The sequence below is a fragment of the Strix uralensis genome, chromosome 5, assembly GCF_047716275.1.
Source record: "Strix uralensis isolate ZFMK-TIS-50842 chromosome 5, bStrUra1, whole genome shotgun sequence".
NCBI classification, from domain to species: Eukaryota; Metazoa; Chordata; class Aves; order Strigiformes; family Strigidae; genus Strix; species Strix uralensis.
The window spans coordinates 36586880-36613532 of NC_133976.1; positions in this window are offsets into that span (position 1 = coordinate 36586880).

Below are 26653 nucleotides of genomic sequence, written 5' to 3' on the forward strand. Positions count from 1 at the left end.
TATGTTTTTTGTTAACTTAAAACAAAAGATAAAAATCTGTGTAAAGGATACTGGAATAAGACTATTTTCTCTCATGAAATAAATCAGGGCCAGAGCTAGGAGCCAGGTCTGAGTTTTCTTTTGGAGAGAGTCTGCCTGTATCATGTAGGGATGAAAATAAAAGATTCAGAACTTTAGTTGTCACCATTTGAGCAACTCTTGAGGACTGCTTTTCTGGTGAACTACTAGGAAATGGAGTGAACTATTAGTCTATGAAAATTTTCAGATCCATGCCTCTCGCCATGGCACAGGCAGAATGGGAAGGGCCTTAGCCGACTGCTTGGCAAATTCAGTGTGGACTTGACCTTTGAGGGGTAGAATTTAGACTTTCTTCTCCCCAACTCTTCTTCATATTTGCGGCTTATTTGGCTGATGCTTCTGATTTTTCTGTTTTGACTCCTTTGAACAGTGCAGACAGAGGATCAGTTCCATGTGGGCCAGAGGGCAAAAGAAAAAGGGATGCTTAAAATTCTTGGAGGCGATTCATTTAATTTTCCATTGGGTCATCGCATTGGTTCAACTTCCAGCTCTGAGCAACTCAACATATCTGCACAGTCTTCTGGAATATTCCATTTCTTTCCACTCTTGGGTTATATAATTACCTCAGTTACTAAAAGAACACCATCTGCAGCTTTTTGGTCCATTCTTCATCCCAATGCCAAGGTTGTTCAGTTCTAATGTTAAGGCAGGAATTCCAGCTGAGTCACAGCTATGGCATCAGCAAGAATGCCTCTCATATCTGCGGTTTGCCTTGGACTTGCCCTCATCCAGGCGCTAAGCCTTAATGGAGATCATGGCTCCAACTACAGTCTACAGCTACTTGGCTACTAGCTGCACTTTTAGAAGAGTGGGTAATGACAGTAAGATCTTACATCTGTTTTAATTTGCCTGTATACAGGGGATCAGCCATGGTAAATTTTACACAGTAAGGAGGTTTGACTGGTGCACTTCAGTACATAATTGGATCCAAAGCAAGGAACAAATGGAATGAAGTAATATAGTAAATTTTGTCTGGGTTTTTGGGGGGTTTTTTGTTTTGTTTTGTTTTGTTTTTTTTGTCTGTGTGTGCTTTCTGTTTTTTTAGGATTTTGTATGTGCGTGTGCTAGTGTTGCTACAGATCCAACAAGGATTCTGAATTCAAACACCTGAACTCCTACTGATTTTATCTCATTTGATAATGGCAGCCTTCTGAAGCTTTCTTTACCTAAAAGTGTCATCTTTCAAACAGAGAATTGAGACATCAGACAGAATCACTGTTTACTATTCATTTTTCATAGCAAGAGGAAAGAGCACACAGCAGTTTTAACACTATCATCTGTACAAGAAGATGCATTATTGTAAAATGCAACTTGCTGTTATTGCTGGTATTATCATGAACAATGTATCCATTATCACTTTGTAGAGGGCTTCTTATCCTGTTATCTTGCTTTGAGTCTTGCAAAGTGTACTTATTGTGGAGGGATTGCTTATTACTCAACTGTAGTATACTCTTGCTTTTTTTCAGTCTTTCATCTGAAGAAAACAACAATGGTTTTTTTTTGGTTGAGGGGCAGAGAGGTTGATTATTTACGTATTTATTTATCAAGTGCTTTATTATTGCAATGCATTCAAAGACAAAAAAATAAATCTGATGCAAGGTTAAAAAAGGGAGTTTTGAGGGGATCTTATCTCATACCCACCTTGCTGCACAATTTATTTGTGTCATGGAAAGGATCAGAAGTTTGTTTTAGCTGTCAGCAGTGTTCTACCTATTTTACCCTGTTGCTCTGCTCTTCAAGTCTATTCTCACAGACAATCCATTATCTCTATTTCACAACTGACCAGATAGTGAGCAGCATACTTTGGGACAAACTTAGGCAAGTGAGTAAGTGGTAGAGTAAATAATTTTATGCAGGCATCCTAATAATCAAGTCCTTTATCATAGAATCTTAGAACTGTTTGGTTTGGGGCCTTTAAAGATTATCTAGTCCAACCATCCTGCTATGGGCATGGCCATCTTTCACTATATCAGGTTGCTCCAAGCTGCATCCAACCTGACCTTGAACACTTCCAAATTTGGCCTTTTGCATGCCACAGATTGATGATAAAGTCCTTTTTATCAGTGTATACCCTGTCTTCTACACATACACAACAATCCTCTGCTCAAACTGTTACTGACTCTTGTTTACCTTATCATTCATGGAAAGAGAACAAATATTGTTGCTAGAGAATGTACAGCTGAAGCAAAGCAGGGTTCAAGCTGTCACGTGTCTTGTTGTCAATAAGTTTCTGCTTCTACAAAGAATGCTTGGTTTATTTTGTTTAGTTAATTCTGTGAGTTACCAGAGGTGGAGTTCAGATGCTGTACCAGAAAACCCATTACATTTGGATATTAGACGAATTGTTGAAGTATGCCAGATATAAGGGTTCAGTGTATCAGGTTGGTAGAAAGTAAGCTGGAATCATCATGCTCATTTTACTTGTAAAAATCCAAGCTGGCAAGAAGCTGAAGCAGAACAGTACTGAAAAGCAGTTGCCTAATTAGTTCAGCAACAGAATTTCACTAATTTATTTACATTTTTAAAAAAAATAATTAAATGTCCTAAGTTGTGAACCATGATCATTAAACACTTTCTAATTAACAATTCATTTAAGTGAAGTGTTTTAATAGGACTTTGTATATGTCTAAAGCTGTTTTTTTATGTGAAGAATATTTTAAAATTCTGTCAGCATCCTTTGAGACAAAGTATTCAGAGCAATGTTATTTATATGCAGCAGTGTGGCGTGGGCCAGATTTGTGACTCAGGCCTTCTACATAATTGAAGGATCATACGGGGGTCATAGGACAGCAAGGAAGGTCCAAGAGACATTTCCACTGGTATAGAAATCCTAAAGTGTTATTGGAAATGCATGACTGTTACTTACCATCCTCACTTACAATGCAGGGGCAACGGTCTGTTTATGTTCAGCCACAGAAGGATCTAGGGTACTCTGAACAGCACAGGGGGCTCAAGTCCATCTCAGGAATCAGGAGACAACTACACTTTCTGTCCCCAGTGCCTTGAGGTGGATTGGGGTGCTCCCCCTTTACTAGGCACATCATTCCACACTACTGCCACTTCTGAGGGCATGGTGAGGCAGTTTCCTTAGTCTTGCCATAGGCAGTGTACATGGTGGACCTCATAGTGGGGCATGCCATGTGGGCACAATGTTTCCTTTCCTCCAAGGAGTGGGGGCTGTGACTCACGCCAACCAGAACCACCAACTGAGGGAACAATCACCTCTCATCAGTCAGACTAGCTGATTGACTGCTCACCAATAGGTACTTTAAGGACATGGGCAGTGAAAGAAGAGTGAAAAAGTATCCTAATTTACTATGTGACTGACTCAAAAGTGCAAACAGGGTGACACACCATGTGTGAGTTCAGTATCAAAGACTACAGGACACAATATTTCCTAAGCTTCTATACTAAAAGTAAGTAACTGGTTGAGATTGAGCTGATGTTATCTCTTGCCAGAGAAGTCCAAATTCTGCACTATTTTTCAGGTTCTTGTTCTGTTTCTTTTGTTTGTTCATTTGGGTTTTTTTCTTTTAGGTCACGACTTTATTTCTGTCCCCCCTTCTCTTTTAATCAGCCTCTTAGTTATACAAAATCAGCTTTCGCTGAAGCTTTTCAACACCCACCACAGCATCTACTTTATCCTTCTTGTGGTTGTGACTACTGCAGCATTCTCTTCTTACCTTTGCGTAGTTTTGTATGTGTACAAACACACACACATGCTATTTTGGTCTATGTTAGCAGTAGTATAGACTGAATAAAAGCCACAGGTTATATATTCTTCATTACAGAATCAGCTTCTCTTTAAAGTTCTTTTTCTGACAGCTGTCTGGACAGGTTATTTTTGGACATACATAGCATTTCAACATCATAGCTGCATTTAACTTTGATTTAGCAGATGTTTGCCTAAAGACACCTAAAGGGACAATAGAAGAGAGAGTATTTCTTTGCCTTTCTGTGCTTGCAATGATGGGTATCCACAGCTCTCTGAAAATACATTGTAAGGGTTGTCATGTTAACTTAAAATATTGTTAAAAAGTTAGAAACGTTGGTTTCTAAATTACTATTTGCGATTTAAGTGACCTGCAGATGAGAAGATGAGAAGATGAGATGCTAATGAGAACACAGGAGGACAGTATGTTAAAGTATTCAGCAGCCTTTATATTGTTGGAAGGGTGTTACACAGGTCAGAAGAAGTAGTAGTGTTATTCTGTTTCTATGACTCCCTTTTCTCCTTTCTTCCTGGTTCTGCACCTCTCCCTGAATAAAGGACTGTGTGTGCTATTTCTCCTTCCATCAGCTCTTTGACTAGTCACACTACTCAGGAAGCCCACAGCCCATTACCCTGGATCTGCACAAGTACAGTTATACAGAGGGCATGTTGTGTAATGTCTAGTCTTTCAACTTGTCTGATTATCCACCTATATGGTGGACTCTGTTTGAAGAACAAATGCTCTCCAGTGAAGGACCCTTGTGTGCAAAGGACACTCCTCATATTTGTCCTCCTTCTTACTCATTTTAATTGAGTGTTTGGTGGATTGGAAAACCAACTTGCTCCTCTTGTCATAACACACGCATTTCAGACCACCCGAGGCAGGTATACCCTGACAAAACGAGTGTATGTACCGTGACATGTAAAAATTGCAGATAAAATCTCTTCCTTAGATATTCTTGCAAACAAACTGAATAACCACAAAACCAAAAGGCATAAATGTCAGTGGGATAATTATCAATCCCACAAAGAGAGGTGAATTAAAATAAGAAGGTATTCATCAATAATCTATGTAAATCTCAAAATATCCCTACAATTTATTACATTTCAGTAACCTTTAAAAAAAGAAGCACCGGGTACTTAGTTAAACAAAAAAAAAATTAGGATAAATTTGGTTCATTTTCATATTTTTTTTCTTCTCAATTTATAAGTGTGCGCTACCAGAAAATTAAATGCCTGTTTTTCTGTTCCCCCACATCAAGACAGCACCAAATTTGCTTCTCCTTAATTGGCTGCAGAACGATGTCTATAAAATAATCAAACTCTCCTTGAATCAGCAAGTTTCTTATTTTGCTTGCTGCATGCGTAAATAAGACTTTAATGATTCCAGCCAAATTATTCCATTCAACAATTGAGTGGAACACTTTACATTGCTTCATCTCTTGCCACAACAGTGTTCTCTGTGGGGAAAGTAATGAATTCCCTTCAGGTCAGCTTCACAGAGATATTTTTTTCTGTAATTCTTTTTTAAATTTTTTGTATTATGGGACCTTTAAGGACTGGGAGGCGTGGGGGACATTTAATTTCAACCTGAAATAGCGGGGTTCTGCAAGAATTTCAATAATTCTACTCTTCAGAATTAAATTACTAGACCAGAAGTTTTGAGACTTTTGATATTTTGAGACAATGAAAATAAAAATTTAGGAATGGACTGACATCCAAAATTACACCCTCACTCAAGCATTAGAACTTTGTGAAATAAAGTATACCATTTCTAACAATTCCATCTCAACCTTCAAAACACATATGGACATCAAGTCTTCAGCATCATGTGATTCATTCTTGAAGATCCACTTCTGTTATTCCTGTGACTTGCTAAAGTAGACAGAGCTGGAGATTGTTAAGGTTCCCCAGGAGAATCTTCAGTAAAAACTAGCCTGCGTGTTAATCCCAGTGCAGATTTTTTAGCAGTGAAGTTTCATTCTCGGATTCTGACTATTCTGCAAGTGTTTCAATTCAAAACTCTTCTGATTAAAAAAAAAAAAAAAAAAAAAAAGAGGGGTGTGTGTAGAATCAGGGAAAGTAACATAAACTGCACACTAAACCGCTTCTTCTGTGGAAGGCTGACTGTTGCTTATTAGCACTATGAATTAAAAGTTTAATGCATTTTTGTGCTCATCATAAGCTAGTCTGTCACATTAAATACAGTACATTTTTTAATTTTTTTTCTTTTTAAATGCTTCATTGCCAAGGTGGCTGTGTGCCATCAAGAGAAACGAAAAAAAGAATCTGAGCCCCTATATAATGATTAAGCCAGATTGATACTTATCCCACAACAGATATGATCAAGTATTAGTCACTGGGGGCTACAACTGCCTGGAGTTTCTTTCTTGGAGTCAGTCCACATGCATTGCATTGAGTACACCAAAAATCAACAGGACAGACACGAAATAGAAAAAAAAGCCTCTAACTGCAAAAACAAGTATTTTGTTATGCTATTTATCAGAACTAATTGCACACCCAGAATGCATGACATCAGGAGATCTAGACGCTGTCTCTGGATCTGACTTAATTTAATGACCTTGAGCTAGAAGACAGCATGGCCTCAGATATGTGAATCTCAGTCCTCTAACAGACAGCAGGATGTTCAGAGAGATTCAGTGCTCTTGCAGGCTTGGCAGGGAGCAGCTGCAATCAACCACTGAGAAAGAGTAGGCAAAGAACATGTCTAAGGTGATCTCTGGTGCCTTGACAGTTGATTAAGGGTTGCTCATTAGGAATCTCTTAACTAGGTTTCAGTATAGGCATAGCAAACTTGAAGAGAAAAATAGCCTGCGTTTGAGTACTTGAAAAACCAGAGAAACTGCCATTAGGTGTGGGTGATGGCAACTCCATTCGTCAGAGAGAATTCAAACCCTCACTTACAGTATTATTCTCCAGTTATGGGTGAGACTGTGACAAACTGCCTTTTCCCTGCCAAAGGCAAGCTCTGCAAGATTTATGGGGCAAAAATAACAATAAAAAAACCCAAGTCTGGCTGTATCCCAGTGGCCTGAGGACTCCCTGAGTTCTGGTGTCCTGGAAATCCTTATGCATATTGCATTGAAGAAAAATATGCATACGCTACCCTGGACACAGGGACAAGAAGTTACTCTTGAAACCATTCAGTGAAACTCTTAGCTACAATGTCTCCTCTGGTTGTTACACACTTCAATGAAACAAACCTGACTCTGAAATCCTGGTCAACTGTGCTTTAGAATGAAGTTTAGAATGAACCCTTCTCAGTGGTCTTTGCCTAAGTGCAAACATAATCACTGCCTGTAGACCTCTCACAACCTGTCTTTGAATTTTAATATTTTTATGAAGACACTAAGTGGTTAGACGGTCATATGCAATAGAGTGTTTGGGAACCAGTGGGTAGGGAAGTTTGGGATCCAAAATTGGAGTTTTCTTAGAGTGTTACCAGGCTTGGAGAGTATACTGTCTGAGTTTGTCTCAATTTAAGCAGATTTTGGACTGCTTAAATTTTATCTTTTGCTTGTTCCAACTCCGATATGGAAAATTCTGTAGCCATATGTATTGACCGTTTATAATATTGATTACTGAATGCTATATTAGTCTTAGCTTAAACTTCTGGGGTTTATTATAATACAAATAATAAAATATCATAATTGATGTATTTGAACTGCATAATCACAGAATCACCAAGGTTGGAAAAGACCTTGAAGATCATCCAGTCCAATCATTAACCTTACATTGACAGTTCTCAACTACACCATATCCCTAAGCGCTATGTCAACCTGACTCTTAAACACCTCCAGGGATGGGGACTCCACCACTGCCCTGGGCAGCCCATTCCAATGCCTAACAACCCCTTCCGGAAAGAAATATTTCCTAATATCCAGTCTAAACCTTACCTGGCGCAAACTTGAGGCCATTCCCTCTTTTCCTATCTCTTCTTACTTCATTGAAGAGACTCATCCCCAGTTCTCTGCAACCTCCTTTCAGGTAGTTGCAGAGGGCGATGAGGTCTCCCCTCAGCCTCCTCTTCTCCACACTAAACAACCCCAGTTCCCTCAGCCGCTCCTCGTATGACATGTGCTCCAGACCCTTCACCAGCTTCATTGCCCTTCTCTTGACACGCTCGAGTAATTCAATGTCCTTTTTGCAGTGAGGGGCCCAAAACTGAACACAGTAATCGAGGTGCAGCCTCACCAGTGCCGAGTACAGGGGTAAGATCACTTCCCTGTCCCTGCTGGCCATGCTATTTCTGATACAAGCCAGGATGCCATTGGCCTTCTTGGCCACCTGGGCACACTGATGGCTCATGTTCAGCCGGCTGTCAATCAACACCCCCAGGTCCCTCTCTGACTGGCAGCTCTCCAGCCACTCCTCCCCAAGCCTGTAGCACTGCTGGGGGTTGTTGTGGCCGAAGTACAGCACCCGGCATTTGGCCTTATTGAAACTCCTACAGTTGACCTGAGCCCATCGCTCCAGCCTGTCCAGATCTCTCTGCAGAGCCTCCCTACCCTCGAGCTGATCAACACTCCCACCCAACTTGGTGTCATCTGCAAACTTACTGAGGGTGCACTCGATCCCCTCGTCTAGATCATCAATAAAGATGTTAAACAGGAGTGACCCCAAAACCGAGCCCTGCGGGACACCACTCGTGACCGGCCGTCAACTGGATTTAACTCCATTCACCACAACTCTTTGGGCCCGGCCATCCAACCAGTTGTTTACCCAACAAAGCGTGTGCCCATCCAAGCCACGAGCAGCCAGTTTCTCCAGGAGAATGCTGTGGGAAACGGTGTTAGAGGCCTTACTAAAGTCAAGGTAGACAACATCCACAGCCTTTCCCTCATCCACTAAGCGGGTCGCCCTGTCGTAGAAGGAGATCAGGTTTGTCAAGCAGGACCTGCCTTTCATAAACCCATGCTGACTGGGCCTGATCATCTGGTTGTCCCGCATGTGTTGTATGATGGTACTCAGGATGAGCTGCTCCATCAGCTTCCTGGGCACTGAAGTCAAGCTGACGGCCTGTCATTTCTTGCCTTCTCCTGTCCTGGGCCTGGAGGCATTAGTAAGCTTCACAGGAGAAAAATTTAACACTACAACGGCTCCAGCTTGGATAGGCAGTCCTGATTTCTGTTAGCTAAACTGAATGACTGAGCTGCACTTGAGACTTAATCTGTCTCACAGAGGTAAACACTAACGCATCATTCATATAAAGCAACTGTCCATGGGTGAGAGAGGTAGGGGCGAACCTGAGAGCTTCTATGCATATGAGTAGCCACACCACAGGCCTTACTCTGAAGCAGCTTTTTCTCACATTCTTGAGTTTTACACCTTGAGCTTCACAGGTACTGATACTATGCCCTTGCAAACATAAGTTGTTTCAAATGAGCAAAATTGGAGTTTCTTGCTACATGACTAATTAGCATAAGCAAACTCTTGTCTCATAGCAACGTAGATCTGATGATGAACACCTGCCAGCCCAGATGGTTTGGGGAGGAATTTTACAGTTTAATAGAATAAAGTACAGTTGCTCAAGCTATTATTTAACAGGAACTTTGCAAGAAGACTGAAAAGTGATTATTGTGAAATCTTAACAAATAAGCATCTCCAAAATTGTCATTTTCAACTGTCATCACTTGTCAAGGCATGGCTTTTAAATAATGCGTGGCTGTTACATCTTATTCTGTCTACTTGTTCTAACAATAGTATTGAATAGGCATAAACTCAGGAGTACTGCAAAACCAATAGGAGCTCCAAAGTTACAAAACCTGTTCTCTCATTATGAGATTTTCTTGTATTAATTGCAGTCTATAGTTCTAAAAAGCTGTATGAACAAACAGTGAGTTCTAATTGAAGATTTTTCTAAAATTTCAGATAAATGTTCATATATGTTAACTCTTAAATATTTACTGAATTGAGTCTTGTAACTTATGGTAATAGTTCAGTACAGGTATGTGGAGAACTCCAAAATACACCTGTGTGCTAGATATATTGTTGCAGCAACCTCATAATTTACTGCTAAAATTCTGATCTCATTGATGTCAAAAATACCAAGATTTCACCCACCAGACATAGTGAACATTAAAAATATCAACAAGCTTCTGTTATCTATAAATTTTTAGAGAAGATAAACATTTCTTAAGGCCTTAATCTTATTTCTTAAATTTTGAAGAGATTACAAAATCTCTCTGAAGAGAGTAACATTATTAGTTTTGGTGAAAAATCCGTATCATGGTCCCTTCTAAAAGCTAACAACAAATTTGATTTAGGTTAACAGATTGACTTTTCCATGGCTACACACTTTGATTCAGTTTTAATACTATACCTAGAAAACAGAATATTTAATAATATAGAGAGGAAGCAAATTCTTCTTTTAAACTTTGTGTACTTTGTATTTTGTCTTAGGTTTCTTTATATGATATTGAGTAATCAGTATTGGTGCTTAGTTTTGGAAACTGTGAGGCAGACTGATAAAAATGCTTAGGGTTAAAAAAACTTCTTAATGATTGTCCCACTTGTCCCTGTATCTTCCCTTCTTTTTGTAAAATTATTCAATATGAAATATGAAGAGCTTATTTAAAAAGAATAGTTTACTCTGAAGCTCCAGAAACAACTTTGGCAGGCACTACTTTTGCTAAAATAATCCCAAACTGGAATTTAGGAGTTCTAGTGATCCATGAGTCAGAAAAAAAAAATCAATTTCAGTTTGTGATTTAAGTATTGACCTAGCAGCATTAACAATAAAACCTTCTTTTTTCTCAGTAGTCTAAACAGAGGTTCCTGAGAAAATATGTAAGGTGCATCAATTTACATTTCCTCCCCTGATGGAATCAACAGTTTAAATTATATGTAAGACTTGAAATGAGGGTATTACACCATTCACTTACCATTCATTGCAGAGCTAGTGTACAATTTAATGTCCTAACACATTCCAGAGGTATACTTGCTAACAGTCTTCAACTAAGAAACAAAAATAGCCCATATCATTGGCCACTTAGGACTGGAAGAACAATATCTTCATAATATCAGAGACAAATCCATATTCCCCCCCAAAACACCAGCAAACCAGAAGGGAAAAGAAAGAGCTACACTGACAAAAAAGGTATGGGGGAAGCTGGGATGTGTCAGGCTGCAAGAATAGCTCAAAGCATTTATGTTGGAACATAGAATACATGTTTTGGTTAAACTGCAGCAAAACTAGCCAACTTTCACTCATCGGTTTATTAAACTACCACAATTTACATTGCAGGATTTTGCTTACGAATAATTTCTCTTTTTTTTCCTCTCTCTTTTGTTCTTATTTTTCTTTACAGGAGAAAGAAGGAAGAGAACTTTATTATTTTAAAGCATTCTCTTTTCTTCTCTTCATTTGTTTTTACAAAAATAGCAGGTGTGATCCTATGATCCAGAAGTGATAAGTATGGAATTCAAGCCTCTGAGATACAACATCTGTGACACTGTTTTGCTCATTAATGAATAAATCAATAACCCTGATTGTTCTGTAAGACAATTTTTTTCTTAAAATAAGTATGATAAATTTAGAAAATACTGCATGTAACTGCTTACTAGTAATGTTCAGAACAAACTCACAATAGCGAGCAAATCACAGAAGTGCCATTAACTCAATTCCACTAGATCAGTTATTTTAAAAAAATAAAAAATTTTAAAATGTATTCAGGCTTCAAGACTAAAGGCTAGATTAAAACAGAGATAGCATCATACTTGTAAGGATTCTGAACAGGAGCTGACAGGGAGGCATTTTATTTCCCAGTTTCATGTTGGATGTCTTGCTGCATACTACTTACCTCAATCTTAGCCTATTTGATTACGAAGTTTTCTCAGGTTTTATTTAAATTGTGGCCTGAAGCACACAGGACAAAACAGATGATGTCATCAAAATCAAGCCTGACAGACATTTCAGAAGGGATGTGATGAAAATAAAATAACTCTAATCCAAGTATTTCTTTAAACCCAAGTCCTTGCAAATGACAGAAGCCCTTAGATATGCATGTACGTGCATGGGGGATTTATACACATATACACACATACACGTGTGATTATATTTAACACACTATAAAAGGAGATTAAGATTAAGGGGATAACATTCAGAACAGGATGAGACAGTTTATTTTGGATGGCAGAGGGCATTGTTTAGGCAGATAATGTGATCAGTTGCTGAGATTTCTGAGCAGACCTCCATTCTTGATCTACTTTCAAGTTCTGTATCTATTTAAAAACTGAGCTAGAATATGAAATTTATCCTGAGATGAATGGATTGGCATAATATCTAGCAAGAAATCCATTATACTCGTGTATGGGAATTCTTGTATAAATGACTAAATATATATATAAATGAACATACATGTTGTGAAACTGTATATGATTCAGGACTGCCATCATCACCTTTCTAGTTCAGTACAATAGAGCTTAGAAATATCTTTCTTCAGAATAGTACAGAGAGGCCACTATGCTCCTATGAACCAGGAGTGATTCTTTCAGGGAGTTAGACTGTCATGAATGCATTTGGGTAAATCAGAAGTTTTTTCTTCTACTAATGTTTTTTCTTCTAATTATGTTTTTCCTTCCTTCTTGATTCTTTATTAGGTGTGAACATTTTTTTGTGTGCTATTCATCTCAGCAGTTTCTCAGTGTTTCTGTCTGCTTCTTGTTCCAAGAACCAACAGTTGCCTCTGCTGATCATCATCTCTGCTTACAACTTCTCTTCAGATATTGTTCCTCTTTTACTGCAGTACCATGATATTTTCAAATGTCTACTCTCTCAGATAAAGGGAGAAAACAAAACAAAATAAAAAAAAAAAAATCAGAGTTCTTTCAGAGCTACATTTAATTTCTACATTCCTGTCTGGTCTTCTTGGGACTTGTTAATATTGTAAATAGAGGCAGCAAGGCAAATTGAAGTAAGAGATGTATTACACTCTGTCAAGATACATGAGACATAAGGGTATGCATCTAGTGTCCTTGTGGAGAAATTATGAACCACTGATTTGAATTCTTCAGCTAAGGTCAAACCCCCAGAACAGCCTGATTTGTAACAACAGTAAGAATTCATACTTGTGAGTCAGTCTAAAAAACACTGAAGACATTTCATTCTGTATCCACATCCTTGCTATTTTCAGAACAGTGATTTTTCTGTAAACATGGAGTGTCATTTCTAAAAGATTATATTAAAAATTGCATTTAGTGCTTCCTGTGTCATATGTTCCATCCTTCAATTAATCATCAATACAATCAACATGCAAAATAAGTTCTACCTATGATTCATTCAACATACTCTATATTCTCTCCTTCACAGGAGATCATAGAACCAAATTCTGAGTGAACACTGTCGAAGTAAAACATAATCTACCTAGGACCTTTCAAAAATAAGTTGCAACAATGTAACATAATTTATGTCATATTATTTGAAAAAAATTTATTAAAACAGAAGGGGGAAAACCTAAAAAAATACACCTGTAAAGATATTTAGTATTCAGTACTAGAACACAGGTGTTATGCTGTATTTACACAACCACATTATTAAGTCCAAAAATCTATGCTACTGTTGTCTGTTTATTCTACAGCTTCAGAATGACTTACCAGGGCCATTTGCGGGAAAAATTTCCTTATTTTCAAGTTTATGTAAAGTTGTTACTGTGCAATGTAAGCTGAAATGTGTGGCCACAAGATACAAGGTAGTGACTTCTTTCTAGTTTGGTCTCCTTCCTCACTGTGTGATCAAGTTCTCTCCAGGATCAACATCAGTTATTATTATTAAAAAGAATATGGTGAACAATACAAAATCTCTTAGGAATATTAATTGGAATTATAAATCAATCCTTTTGGCCAAGTTCCAGGTTTTTTTATATATTTGCTTTCCACAAACATTGGAGAAATTCAGCTTACTGGCATGAATGCTATGGAAAATAGTGTCAAATTACCTTTCATATTTGTGCCGAAGGGGTTTTATCTCTCATCCAATTAGGGAACAGAAATAATTCTTAGAATCATAGAATACCAAGTTGGAAGGGATCTCAAGGATCATGTGGTCCAACCTTTCTTGGCAAAAGCACAGTCTAGAAAAGATGACCCAGCACCCTGTCCGGCAAAATCTTAAAAGTGGCCAATGTTGGGGAATCCACCACTTCCCTGGGGAGATTATTCCAACAGCAAATTTTTTGCAGTTTAGAAGGTTTAATTGCAATATGAATATTATAATACTGTAACTGAATTTAGAGTCTTCTTAATCGACCCAGTGAGCACAAAACATAATTATTGGACAGATACACTCAGCAAAAAGACAAGGAGAAAACATCATATATTCATTCAGTGAAATGTGTTAGTTAAATTATCGATTCTGCTATGCAGATAGGAAAGTTTGCTTTCTGAAGCTTTCTTAACATGTGAATGGACCAATAACTTTGCTGAGGAATAGAGAATGAAATTTTTATGGATATGTGTAAGAGACTGTGTTGGACTGCATTTGTGTCAACATTGCTGCTGCTGCACCACTACCACTTCCTGGCCTCAACATCCTGTCGCCGTGGAGGAGCAAATTCTGAAGGAGGAGTGCGTAGTCCTCTCTTGGGTCTCGGAGCTGGCATTTTGACATCATGTCTCTCTCGGCAGAGCTTGGAGCTCAGAGCTTGGAGCAAAGACCCCATCACCTGCACTGAGACTGAGCCAACGGGACGTCGCTGGATTCGTGGTGGTGGTAACTGATCTTGCTGCATCTCTACCATTTGCTTGCTTAGGTATGCTGACTTTTTCTTTTTTCTTCTCTCTGTCCTATTGCTATTACCCCATTGTTACGGAAATGAAGCTTAGAAGGCACCTGACCTTGTTTGTGTCTTAATCTCACTCTTGGGATCATTTAAGAACCCTCCCCAATATTGGATCAGGACAATATGTTGTCTGACTTTGTAAATGAGAGCCACAAATCAAATAGAACAAAATAAAAATTATAGAAATTCAAAGTCACTAGTTTTTTCCAATTATTGTTTGTTTAAGCACTTCCTGTGCTTTGCTTAATGTACCAGTTCCTTCTGAGAGTCAGCATAAAAGTTACCTTCCAAAAGAATCAAACTAAAATATACATTACAAGTACTATCTCTGTAACTTGATTGAATGTGGATGACAGCAAGAGATGTCAGGAAACTGTCATAGGAAGGTTACAAGGAAAGGGTCTGAAGATCAGGAATGCTGATTGGGTGAAATTCAAAGGCATTGAAATTGCAATTTGAAGGACAAAATCTACATTTCATACACATGTCTATGCTCTGAGCATCTTTGTTTTGCAACCAAATAAAAATGTGATTAAAGTACAGACTTGTCAGGTCTTCCAGTTATCCCATTACTGGTAGAACTGGAAATACAAAGTTACAGGAGCTTTTATTTCTTGTAGAATTTTTCAAAGAGGAAAAAATCTGACAGCTGTTGAAATCTTTCAGCTGACTCTTTTTCAGCCACAATGAAATGAAAGGATAAAATCTTCCTCTTCATAATTTCTGAATATGACAGTGGTACTGAATGTCTGCCTCCTGTGAGATCTAGATTTCTAAATAGTCCTCATGGATTAATATTTGTATATCATTTGGAAATATGCAAACTGAAGTCTAGATTCACTGCATAAAGTCATGTCAAAGCTCCTCAAAAACGTGGACCAAAGGACCTTGTCTGCTTCGGCTGCTTCTACCTGAGTTTTGGATTCAATCACTATTCACTGTAGAGATACAACTGTAATTTTTCCTCTTAAATTTCAATGATTACAGATGGATCTGTACTGCAGTCTCAGGACATCTGTCTAAGCTTCGTATCTGTTGGCTTAGAGACTCTGCAATGATTTATTCTGGTCCTGCTTCAGTGTGACTGCTGGACAGAGTCTGGATCTGAGAAATTACAAGGTAGCAGGATGTGCAGTCTTTGCAGTGGAAGATATTCAAACTGAGTGCAGGCTGTAGAGATCAATTAATCATATTTGTTCTAGGCCACAGCTCCTGGGCACAGTCAAGCTATATATGATAATTACTATCTTCAAAATATTTACATTAAACATCTATTGGCAGCAGTGAATGACTGCACCCTTCACGCTGTTGAATAAACTTTCTACTATAAGCATAAAGAGTGCTTAAAGTATTAATGGGAAGTCCAGAATTCCTGCAACCAAGGAAGACAAAATGCAATATCACTTATATTTTTAATGATAGTTAAATGGGAGGAGAAAAGCCTGTTTCCAAACACAAAACCACCTTTCAGACCTCACTTATATACAATAAATAGTCTAAACATGCATAGATTTGATTTCCAGTCACTGGAATCAATACTGTTTAATAAAATACACTTCCTTCTACCCTAAACAGTGTACAGTGTGTTTATACCTAACCAGTGTATGTGCAACTATTCTACAGGAAGGGAAATAAGTATTAAAAACTGAAGCCAAATTCCAAACTCCTCCTACTTGGTCAGTGAATGAATCAGGATACAGAAGTTACCCACACAAAATTCACAATAAACAAATGTCATTTATCGAAACCTTCCATTCTCTGCTCATTTTTGACATGAAAGAAACCTCCCTTCTTAAATGGTACTTAAGTGATTTGCAAAACTTCCATGAGTACTGGACCTTGATGGGATTGCAGTTAAGATTGTTGCTCCAGTCACTCCTACATAATCACAAGAGAAACTGTATTCCTTTACTTGGTTCTTCTCACAGGATTGCCTCCCACTTCTCCTCCATTTCATAAATAAAATAAATGTACTCAAAGATTCTCAATTCTACTCTAACTTGTCCATTATTTTTCTCAAATTGTGACAAAGCCACTAACTACACAAGAATATGCTATAAAAAGGAATGTATACTTAATTGAAATATGTCTGATAATGCAGTATGATTGGAAACGGAAAATTATTAAGGAATGGAATATTATGTTTCATGTTTTAAGTCAAAACAAATTTCAAGGGAAGATAGTAAAAAAAAAAAAGTCACAATATTCCTTATAAAATCAATTTCTAAGTATTTGAGTACTGTTTTATGGTACATTTTTTTGACTTTGAGTATGTTTGCTTCTGCATCTTTTCTGGCTGTTTTTGGTTCAAACCTAGAAGACCTCTTTGAAATTTAATGGAAATCAAAGTTATAATACTGCAGCTGCTTCCATGGAGAATATTTATCATAACTTTTCTGAATTATCCAGAGGTATATCTCATAAATGCTTCTTAGGCGAGAAGCTCTGAAATTTGTTGTCCATAAAGTGCTGGGGACCATCACTACTGAAACATTAGAAGATGAAGTGACAACAGCAACAATGGTGACAATAGCTAGACATGCTGAGAGCTGAAGTAGGTTCGTCTTGAGCTACAGAAATTAAGGTATCCCAGGGCTGCTCTTATAAAACAATTGTAAAGCTATCATAGCTTCTGAATTTGGAGACAGCGCATATTGGTGATATTTGGGCATTGGGAACGATGATTTCAAATGGAGGGTATAATTTGCAAGCTGCAAAAAATTATATGTGACATAATAAATCAAATTAAAACTCTAGTAATTCAGTTCCATTGAGCTCAAGTCGTTCCCTAGACACAAATACTCAGGGAAATGGACAGTAAGCAGCAAAAATGGAGAGAATATCAAAATCTTGAGACAAAGTGACAGGACAGGGCACACTAAGTAATGCTTAACTGTTGTATTGTGTATTGTTACACAAACAATTTCATACACTAGAAAACATCTCAGCAAAAATACAGTTCGTCTGGAGATGTACGATCATTTTACTTTTAGGCCAACATATTATCATGAGCAATTGGTATCCAGCAGGACCATTACTTGGGAAGCAAGGAAGTTAGAAGAAGCTAGATAGGAAATAATATGAAAAAAATCAAGTCACTAACTGAAGAAATGGACAAGTGCCTTGCAGTCAGTTCATTTGTTATCACTATAAGGACAGAGAAGTGGAAAATGTGTCTGAAGAACCTTGTATTTGAAGAAATTTTGATTTATAGGACTTCAGTATAAGAAGTTATAATAATAAATATCTTATCATACATATGCTTGTTGGGGGCTGCATACTAGTAACTACTGGAGACTGCAGCAACTAAATGTTTTCTCAGCTATAATAATTTCAGTTATTAAAGAGATGCAGCCTGAATGTGACTTCAAAGGAGGAAAAAGACTGTATTTTGAAGGCACTTATAAAATGTTAATCTGTTTACTTTGAAATTAGTCACAATTCCAACCTGTCTGTAAATTTTGATCTTATTAAAGAAATTATTTAATACAAAAACCAAAGAACCAAATATGGAGGCCTCTTCTCCTTTTACTCGCCTTCCAGTATGTAAAACAGGACTGTAATATATTATAACACATGCTAAGAGTACAGTCAGGAAAAATGTTTCTAAATGTCTGGAAGAAGAGAGAGAAAACAGCAATACCTCAGCTTATTGTATGTTTCTATATGAAGAAGATAAGGAGAAGATTGATCTTCTTTTGGAGAAGGTATGGGATGCAACTAGCATTTCTGGAGGGAGGAAGCTCTTGGGAGCACCATGTGCCAGAAGCTCCCTCAGGGACAGAAGCTGCCTATGACCCCTAGGCCAGAGGACTTACCAGTGCGGACCCATCCCAAAGTACCCAAGCAAAGCAGCAGGACAGACCTGGAGGCTGTGGTCAGGTCCAACTAAGAGTCTTGATCAAAAGGCAATTTCGTGATGATGAGGCAGGTCCAAGGTCAAGCCATTAAGGTAGCTTGAAGATCAGGGTTAGGATGAGATACAGCATTTTCCAGACAGACACATTGTGATAAGGCAGGGCTAAAAAAAATCAGTCTATAGGTCAGGACCCATGACCAGGCTATAGCTGAGCTGGACATTATCACTCCTCTGTTATAGCTCAGGCAGGGACTGAACGTCCCAGGCTGATCTTAAAGAGAGTTCCTGGGATGGCTGGTGTGGGTGGAGGCTCAAGGTGGGGTTGGTCCGGGCTCTGAGAGAAATACTGGTGAAAGAGAAACTCCAGACTGGTAAACTCTTTTATGGTGGAGATATATTTAGAGAGTGTATTTTGCTATTAGAGACGTGGAGCTGAACAAAGTACTGGAATAGAGCAGGCAGAAAACCTTGGTGAGAATGTTTTTTTCTTTCAGCAGAACAGTTCTAAGGTATGATGTGAAACTTTATTTGGTCTTTCCTTAGGAGTGAGAAAGTTTGGCTATTCTGATAGCCAGAAAAGAAATGAGACAAGAAGAAAGGTAGAAGGGTGTTTTGCTGATTAAGGATACCAATTAAACTCAGACACCAGAGTGAAAAGAGTAGGTGTATTTTACTAGTGATAACCAAATAATGTAACAGAATAATACAGAAAACATGCAGTAAGAAAAGGCAGAATAGTGCACTTAAAGCAACAAACAGGAAAATACAGGGTAATGCATCAAATCATTACTACACGACAGGGAGAACAGTGATTAAGAATGATACATCACCACTTGCAGATGTTACCATCATCCAGATCCGCAGACGCTGGGGAGCCCCGGTTACAGTGAGGACTTGGAGAGCCTGTCCTGGCAAGTGGGAAATCCTACGTGATGCGTCCATCCGTAGGTGAGGCATCCAAAGTCGCTGTGAGCAGGTCCAGCCTTATATACCAGAGATCGACAAGCCAGAATAGCTGGCACCTTTGTTTTGAGCGGAAAATTTCTGGTTTCATTCTCCTGTTGGATTCCACCCAAAGCCTGGCCAGGGCCTGGGCGGGGAGACCAAGGGAGTTTCCAACAAGGCCAAATACGTGGGTTCTCAGCCTTGAACAAGGCTAAAAAAGGGAAGTTGGATACATTCTCTCAGCATTTCGTCCTCACTACTGATTATATTCTAAGCTGCATCTTTCACTAGTGAGCTTACATAGTTTGTTAATGATTACACGCTAAGTTAGCAGCTTCGGCTTGGGGCCTGTTGTTCAGGCTGCAGTATTTCAATGCTTTAGCACTTTTTACACCAGCATAAGTGGTTTGTTATAACTTAGTACAATACCTACTAGCACAATGGTTATCAGTTATAAAATATACAGGATTCATCTATAGGTCAACTCTGGCTTGTCCAAGCCTTAGCACTTCAAAGGGGAAGTTGTACACTGTCTGAGAATACATTTTTGCAAACCATTTAGTAAAAGCTTATGTCCTTATCTTTTCTATTTGCTAGGTGGTACAATGGTAAGTCCCTCTCTCTGAAGTGCATAGTTTAACTATTAGCTTAGTCAAACACACTGATCATATTTCAAAAAGGAACGCTGCTAAGACAAGGACAAAACCAAATTAAATTATTTGCTAGCAGCAAAGCCAACATCTTTAAGGAATTGGCCAAAGTAAGAAAAACTTCTTTTGCATGAGGTAGAGCTGCAGATTCTCAGGCCTTTAGGCAATTAGATCACTCTTGGTACTTTTGCCAAAAGTTTGATGAGTCAGTGGGACAGACCCTCTAGGAGGTTCTCCTTTAAAGGGCATCAAAATCCAGAATTCCTGCTGGTGTATATTCTACTTCCTTGCATATCTTTCTTCTGCAAAACAGGGTATTATAAGTTTTTGTCAAAACTGGATAAAGCTGTGATTTTAGGATACTATTCCAATCAGGCTGGACGAATGTTATGACTAGAAACTTAAAGGTATTGAAAAGTTAGTAGGGGAGTGATAGGTATACTTGCTTTAAGACAGTGTTTTCAAGAGGCTATTTCAGCTTCTAAATTCTCTCAAGATATTTTCAAATAAAAGCAATTTATTGTGCCAAATTTTATAGCAGTGTTGTTCCATTTTCTTGCTCACTCACTTCAGCTGAAGATGACAGTCTTACTTTGACAGGGTTTTAATTAGTTTCCATATGTGATCTATTTGTACCATGTGGCTCTGAGATTTTCTTTGTGTATGGGAAAAAAAGCAATTTAAGCAATTGCAATTATTTACCTGCATCAGTTCTAACATTCTCTAAGCAGATGGTTTTGACTTTTTTTTTTATTCTTTATGTAGGGGTATGGTGGATATATAAATATCTATGGTTGTTAAAGATATTGAACAACAATACCAATATATATTACACATATATGTATATAAAACAATACAATATACATACTGTATGTATAAAACATATTGTTATGTGTGTGTGTGTGTGTGTATGTGTACTGTTGTTGTCATTCTATATTGTTTGGATAGGCTTTTTGGTCTCTGAGCAATTGTATTAGAAGACGAAACAAATACAGGCAGGAGGTCAACTGAAGGATTTTCAGCTGTTAAACTCAATTACGAGCAATGACTGAAATGAATTTAAAAATGTCTTTCCTGAAGGGTGAATGTATTCTACTTTCCAATATCTGACGTGACAGTGCTTGGAGGCCTTTTCTGAGATGAACTGAGCTCTGCTTATTATTTTATTTGTTCATGGAGGAGTGGGGCTTGGTTTTTTTGGGTTTTTCTTTTGCCATCAGTTCCCTTCAGTTTCATGGGTGCACTAAAAAACCGCTGTCAAGTATACAGTAATTTGCTGTATTCCCAAGATGAGCTATCCATCTGACAGGAGCAATTAATTTACAATACACAAAGCACAAGAAATGTTTTATTCAAAGTTGCAACAATTTTAAACAGCAAAATGAAATGTCAGAGGACAATTTTGTATAAATTACAGGGGAAGAAATCCAACACCTATTCTCAAGGAAAAGTGATTGATTACTTTTTTTTTAAAACCCATAAAATTCAAATAAAAGAAAGATGTTTTTCTTTTCAAGTCCTTTCTCTGATACAGGGTATAGGTGCTGACATATTCCCAATTATATAATTATCTGCTCTGCACAGTCTCTGGGTTTGTAGACTGCTTCAGACTGCTCATTATATTCTTTTTAAGTAATCACAGAAAAAATATTTGCATCTCTCCACTGCATCCATAATTAAAAGTCTTTGAAATTACTTCTAAAAATTGTGTTTACTAGATACAATTAGACCAAATGTATTGTTGGTAAAGATGTTTCTTTTTTTTAATTCACAGAGTAGTGTTCCCTTCTCTCAGGAATCTTTCACTTGCAACAAAAATATTTTTAGAACTTAGAACCTGGTACAGAAAAGCACTTAAGCACATACCTAAATCTGTCACAATTCAAGATAACATATTAACATGTTCATAGGTTTTAACCCCAGCAGCAACAATTAGACCATCTAGCCTGACATTTTATATAACCAAACTAGAAAATTTAATGTACTTGTTCCTGCAATAAGTTCTGTAAGTTGTCTTTGACCAAAAAACATCTTCCGGAAATCTGATCTTGACTTGATAACTTCAGGTTATGCTGTATTCATCAGTTGCATGTTCTTACCCATAAATACTGCATGAAGATAATCTTTGATTTATGAGTTTTAAATATATATTAAAAATTAAGCAATTATTTTCTCTGAAGGAAAATAATTTCCCATATCAAAGCCTTACACATGGGCATCACTGAGGGATCCACAGCATGTTAGCATTCAGCTATGTTCTTATTCCTGTGAATGGAAAAATCCTAGTCATGTGGATATGGGCAACATGGATCTTAAACTATAGTGAGTTCAGGAGGAGACTAATTTTATAAGGCAGAATTAACCAGACTGATAGCGTTACAACTAAAGAGGAGCGCTAACATAATTCTGATGGATACTTTCCAATAGTTCTTTAATACTATGAAGATTTTTAAATGCATCATGAATTTTGCTGATCTGCCTTATAAATTTTACTTCTTGAGGTCTGACAAGGTATATTAAGTTGTCAGGAACATATCAAATAAGAAGTTTTTTATACATGTAACACTAGATCACTTAATTATGGAATAAGAAAGGTTGGATTCCAGATATTATAATTCATCAAGAGCTAGAAATTGCAGACTTTTATACAGTGCAAAAAGTTTATACACCACAAGATGTTTTGAATGCATGCAAGTGAACAATTCGTGTTTTGTGTTTGTTTTGGTTGTTTTATTCTGTTTCTTTTTTTTTTTTTTTTTTTTTTTTTTTTTTTTTACCCAGAGGGCAAGGAAAAGAAGTTTAACAAGAGCACTAGTTCTGGTCCTTTTCCAAGTAATTTTGACAAGTCTTTTTTAATTGATGTCAGCCTTGCCCTCAGTCTGTTGAAAATTTTTGTCAAATTTTATCATTATTTTTAATGACAGTAATAGAAAGCCCTTAATAAGAGTGATTTTACTGCTGTGGTCATGCAATTCAGTGAAATAAAGGTAAAAGTCACAATACAGTGCTCACAAGCTTGCCTGGGAACTTCATGATGCAGGTTTGTTCTTCTCATATTTGTTTGTTTGTTTGTAATTCTCTTCTAGGAGGATTTTTTTTTCACTTGCATGTATTACTGTACAATTCTTTTCCACCCAAGGTTCCTATTTCATTATCTGTTGGCCAATACAGCTGAGAAGACAAATATTACCCTAGGGATTCTCTGGACCCATAAACTGGAGAGAGTTCTAACTGTCAGAATATCTCACTTGCCTCACTGAAGGTATTCCAAAGGGATAGTGAGCTTCAATTTTATCTTGCAACCACCCATAACAAAAACCAATAGAAGGTAAGAATTAATCTGTGGTGTTTTCCTGTTTGTTCCCAAAACTCAGAATAGGAAACAAAGGTAAAATAATTTATATGACACAAAAGGAACCAAACAAACCCCCATCAGAATCAAACCCAAACATCTACCTCCTTCTTTGTCCATTGGTCAGGCTGGACCCTCACTCAATCCCTGTGTAGCCTAGAACATAGGTTCCTGGTGTACACTGTCCTCTCAACAAGTATTTGCTTGAGGTAGAACACTGGATTTTTTTACCCATAACATTCTGGGGGGATTTTGGGGATGGAGTTCACAATTTCAAGTTTTCTCTTCCTGAAGGATTAGTTACCTTTATTATGGAGGCATTCTGAATCATCTTAGACAAGCCTATCAGCTGGTCTTCCCTTTTTTAAAGATCTGTTTATTGAACCTAACAGAAATACCTCATTTACTCAGCAGAACTACTAGCAAGCACTTAATTCTTTCAAGTACAAAATGCTCTTTTTCCTTTCATTCAATAAACTCCACTGTGAGCCAGCATTATGATTTCTTTGTTGGCAAAATGTTATTAAGGAACAGTCTTCTTGCCACTTCTTTTCTGCTCCTTCCCTTTATTTAATCAATTATAGCTTGTGTTGCTGTAGCTGTTAGTGAGGATCTAAGGTGAAACAAACTACTTGTCAAAATAGTAAAAAAACCCCAACCAATCAACCAAAAACCTCAACAATGCCCTGCCCCTGCTTAAAAAAAAATGAATGGTTAGCAAACTCCTAACTGACAGTCCTGCTAGAGATATCTGTGGTATCACCACCTGCTTGTGTATGGGACCACTCACTCCTTCACAGGCTTTGACAATTTTCCTGATATAAATATGTATGTCAGCAGTTCCACATTTTACAAAAATATAAATGGATTAATGCCCACAGCTTATTCCTGACTTCTCATGGAGATCACTCCTTTGAGGATGATAATGAAGTTGGAGTGACTATCAGCCCTGTGTTTGAGGAATACTGTGAAAATTAGACTAACACAATTAAAAGAGTGAACAAACTGAAAACAATTAAGTTTTGAATTGAAAATGGAACAATAAGAAGAATTGCTTAGAGATTTGGAAGAGTTTTGGAAAATTCACCCAAAATGTATGGTTTCTAATTTTATTGTATTCCCTGGGAGGCTCAATGAAGATACAAGATAGGATTCTAAGTAGTCAATCAATACAGAAGGATATGGTGCCTACCACATTTTCAGGTTGTGGTAACAGCTATTTTTTGAGATGCCAAGAAAAGGGATGCAGTTAAATGTCTATATGTTTCATCTTCCACTTTGTTGTGAAGCAGTGATATGAGGCTTGCAGATCCCAGGATGTCTGATACTGGCATTTGTTTAAACCACACTCCTTTTTGGCTGAAAATCCTTAAGGATACTACTCATTCACCAGTTTCAGTAGAGACATCAGTTGCTATGTCACCTTCCCATTCTCTTTCTTCAGTTCACAGCTTCTATTTTGCTTTTCTTCACCCTAGTCAGTAGAGTTCGTGCTGCCAGTTGTGGCTGGTGAAGAAAACATCTAAGAGTCAGTGAAGTTTCCCCACCAGTTTTATACACTGATGAGTTCCCTCATGCAGCAAAAATTCTCAAGCAATTCTCCCACTGCTTCATTTTCACTTTCTTCCACAAGAGCAACGTGAAATGAACTGATGACCTGGAAACACAACCTGCATTCTTTATGTAGGTATGCTTTATGATAATCAACCACATGAGTCAGCCAATAGTTGTTGAACATAAGTTCTTTAGACAACTTCTTGTGTTTCCTTATATAGCAGGAAAATAAAGCTGCTTTTATGACAGTTTTGAAGGTAATGGCCTCCAGTTCAAGAAGAATACTAATAACTGAGAGAAAAAAGTATTTCTAAAGCATAAACTGATAGCAAGATCACTGGTAAAACACTCTCTTAGACAATGCCTACCGAAATACTGAAGAAACTTAGATGTCTTTCTTATAAGTAAATAAAAATATATATATTTGTGTAAGTATTATTAGTAAGAATGTGACAATTAGTTTAGGCATCTTTATATTAGATGTTTCTAACAGAAAGTAGTATTTTTCTCACAAAATCCTACTACTTTTTCTCCTCCCATACAAAATTGAAAAGGTTTTCTCCAGAGATAATAAAAACCACTTAACACAAATAGCTTTTTTTTATATAAGATTTGAGTTTTTATTTTGTTTACTGTAGAGCTTTTGATTTGCTGCTGAAAATGTTAACATGTTTCTCTCACAAATTCAGTCTCTTTGGGTGTTTCCTTCTTCTCTTCAGAGTGTCTGTGTAAAATTTAGAATGTCCTACCACTATGTGCATCAACTTTGTTCATAAATAGAACAATGGATGAAGAGATTCTTGCTTGTTTGTTTTGTTGTTTTTTTTTTGTTTTATTTATTTTCTATGCAACTGTTCATTGCATGATCCACAGGCCACTCTAGATTTAAAAAAAAAAAAAAAAAAAAAAGCAAATAAAAAAATAATCTTGACTTTAGAATGTTTGTGAGAAGACCCAGGCTTCACAAAAGGTTCCTGTCTTATATCCAATGAAGAGATGTCAGTGAACCCAACTACCTTATGAAAGCTCTGCTACTCTATATCATTGCATTTCAATATTTTAACTCTGCAGAATCGAGTGTGGGAATTGAGAAGGAAGGGAGCAGCACACAGGGTTGTGCAAAAGAAGGAAACTAGATTCCCAGTCAGCTTTTCAACCATCAATGTACTTTTGTCAGTGTTTTAGGTAGTTAATGTGAGGATACATGAAGCCGACCCATGTAAAACTAACTTCAGTGCAACAGTTTCCTTAATGAGGCATGTGGTCCCCTGAAATCTATGCTATGTTTGAGGGTTCTGTGTAAGAGAAATAAAAAAAAAATCAGTAGCCAGGAAGCTTAATTTATTCAAGAGTATTAGGGACTAATTTCTAAGCTGAAAAATCAGAATGATTGAAGAGCTGCTTTCATAAATGACTGAGGATTGGAAAGAATGGGGTTTTTTTAATCCTGATTAAGTTTAAGAGCTTCTATAGTGTGAGAAAGTGAGCCAGATGTTCTGCCTTTCCCTAAAGACAGAATATAGACAAGGAACAACACCCTAAAAACATTGTTTTCAGCACAGCTACATACTTGCAAATTAGCTGATGACTGGCAACTATCTACAGAAACCTAATTTTAAAGTCAGAACTTCGGGTACAAATACCAAAATGACATGACTCCATTTACTCAGTGTTTTAGGAAATCCCACCTGCAACCACAAGCAC